The sequence below is a fragment of the Pseudorca crassidens genome, chromosome 2 (assembly GCF_039906515.1).
Source record: "Pseudorca crassidens isolate mPseCra1 chromosome 2, mPseCra1.hap1, whole genome shotgun sequence".
NCBI classification, from domain to species: Eukaryota; Metazoa; Chordata; class Mammalia; order Artiodactyla; family Delphinidae; genus Pseudorca; species Pseudorca crassidens.
Window position 1 is genome coordinate 79,497,501 of NC_090297.1, and position 3,158 is coordinate 79,500,658.

Here is a 3,158-nt window from a genome sequence, read left to right on the forward strand (position 1 = left end):
TTGCCAGTTGTGACCTCACTTTACCCCATCTTCCCCATTCCTGGGATCTTCTTCATGTACTTTTTCCTGTGCAATGACAGAGGGAGGCATCATGCTCTTGCCAATAATTATTGGAGCAGAGAATAAAATCTTTATTGTGTTCCACTGAGATGTGGGGGAAACAGAACCCTTTCCAAAGTGATGGTTTTCTAGGAAATGAACAAAATGCCAGAAGTCCTGTAATTCGGCCAGTTCCTAGCATGAAAACTTTGCTCTGCAGGAAGGATGATAATTGAAATTACATGATGCGCTCACTCTTGACAGTGTAGTAGGCAGGACTCATGGGGGAAATAGGAGCCCTAATGAGAGATTCTGGATACCTAGAATGATTCAAACAGAAGAATTTCCCCCAGCATTTTGTGATATTCTACATTTACAAATGACCATTGCCAGGATTCATCTGTTGTCTCTCAGATCCACATTTTAAAACAGAATGCGATTTTCATCTTAACAGCTAGAGGAATTGTGATTCTAGATCCCTGGACCCCCATTTCACCCAGTGAAATGCCACAGCAGACTGGAGCTAAACAAATACTTGTTATGAAATATAATACTTCATATTTTCTAAAATATTTAAAAAGCAAACATATTACAAATTAACTGGTAATAAGTCTTCCTTGTGCCTTATAATATGTGATACTTTTTCTAGTTTATTTTACTAATCTGGATATTTTAATGCTCTTCTTGTCCGAGTTGCCTTATGCCTTCTACTTTTTACTTTGTGGGCCAATAGCTTATGGTTTCTCACATCTGAGGAGCTTCCAAATGTTTGTACTGTGTTTTTAGATTAATTAAAGACTGGAACTTAGCCACATGATACAGGAATTTACAGTAATGGGGGGAGGTCTTTTATATAACACAGACTGAACATCTCACAGTATCAACTAATTTTCATGTAGTTGAAGGGGGCTCGGGGTGCAGATGGGGTGGCAAGGAGTAAACCTCTCATTCTCTCTTGCCATTGGAAATAGGAGTACTCTTTGGAATAACACGCTGTCTTTTCCTATAGGCTTGGGATGATCCATCACTCTAGAAAATCATCATTTTCTAATTGTGTTACAGGCAACTACGTATCAGTTGTGTGGGCTTTCTTAATTTGAGAGAGACAGAAATCATAATAACGTACCTCCTAACTTGTAATAGGAATGGTGCCAGGTGTATACCGGTGTTCAGACTAATTATTTGATTTTTACTATTGACTGTACCTAAGTGTGTGTTTTTAACAGAGAGGAATTGTCTTGACACCATCTGGTAGCAGTTTTTCACGTCTGACAAAATTTAAAACTCAGTTTGAAGCTTGGCCAGTGATAAATGTGCTTAGGATTCCATATGACCTTGGTGAACCTCTGACTTATACAAATCAGGGCGTTTGTCTCAAACTGTGGTTACAGTATTTTATTGATGTACCTAATCTGTTACCCAGGAACCACAATTCTTATGATAGATAGGATATTTGCTTGGATAATGACAAGGAAGTTTGAGATGATTTTTTCTCTTTTTTCATTGTCAAGAAATGGATCCTGACTCTAAGTCTGGATTTAAGTTTGAGTTTTCCATTTCAAGGGCTTCTCAAGATCTGTTCAGAAGGAGCATTAAAGGGGAGAAAGGGGAAACAAATGCTTATAAAGCCTCCACAGAAAAGTCTGATAGATAAAATTATGGTTCCAGGGATGTGCTTCTTTCCTTCCCTGTGTGCTCACTCAGCAAATGCAGGAGGAATTTATTGTTGGAAATTTGTGTAATCATTTTTATCTGATTACTTGGCGAGATGCTACATGAGCTCTAGCCTCTCTCTATTTTAGAAATCCTGGTTTTATTATAAGCATGCTTCAGTTCCTCCAAATGTCTTTATGGATTTGAAGGGGCTGCTCAAGCTTTGTCACTTATTTTTAACAATATAATTTTCTAAGAGCAGGACATCCTTGCTAAGCCTGACATGTGATATGTAAGCACATATTGACCATTCACTATTACTTTAATGCTTCCTGGCAGCAGCAGTACATCAGGCAGAATTCAAACAACACATTTGCCTGGAGTTCAGTATCCATTTGAATCAAATTTGTTAGCTTTCAATTTTTTAGTTTTTTAATTTTTATTAAAATTCCAGTTAGTAAATGCTCTGTAAATCTGATGACAGGCCTTGATATGAACAGCCCACACTCTAAGTGGGAAAAAAGTGACTGAGTGCCCCTGTTAATAATGTAATGATCTTTTTCTAGAGAGTTAATTTACAAAATATTTGCACTCACTTCATTTTTTCACTATTGTTTTGAAGGCCTCTCATTTATAAATCTGCACATGTGTGGTTGTGAATATGTGTATGTTTTTTCATTGTGCGAGGAGATATCTTACCCCACTCTTTTCTACTTTGGCTTCCTCCACTTTTTTCTCTTTCTTGAAACTAAATATTTTTGGTTGTGGACTAGTAGCTCAATTCACAAATTATTATCAATTTGATAGCAATCAAGTTTGTGAATCCTCACAAATTTTATACCTGCTGGAATTTAAGAACTATTATTCAAAATCTTTTTTTGTAAAAAAAAAATGGGGGGAGGGTGGTGGTGGTGATCGTGAGGGCGTTCAAAATTTCATACACAGACAGAAATATGGATATATATTCTAAGACCCTTATTCACATACCAATATAATGTATGACTGTCGATTTCTCAGAAAATATGTCTTCATCTGAGAGTGAGTTATCTCTTTTTACTTTGCTCATGCAGAAAATGGCAGATGAACGATCAGCTGTCGGTTATTCTTCACCAGGTGGAGTGATAGATAAACAGACACTTTAATTTAGCCCCTTTGTATTTGCCCATAGTTTGAGATTTTTGTTTTTTATGATACTTGCCAGATAGAATGAAGTGCCACATACTTGGTGCAAATTACGAGACAAATTGCAAATATAGATGTTGATGTTTCTCTCTGTTTATGACACTGCAAATTGTCCCAAGAAGGGATTTGCAAGAGAGACTTTCGATGTTTCATAGATGGATTGTAACTAATGGAACACACACACACACATACACACACACACATACATGCGTGCGTGCGCGTGCGCAGCAGTATTTGTTTCAATCCAAGTTATAGTTGCTAAAATTGACAACAGTTCTTCTCCC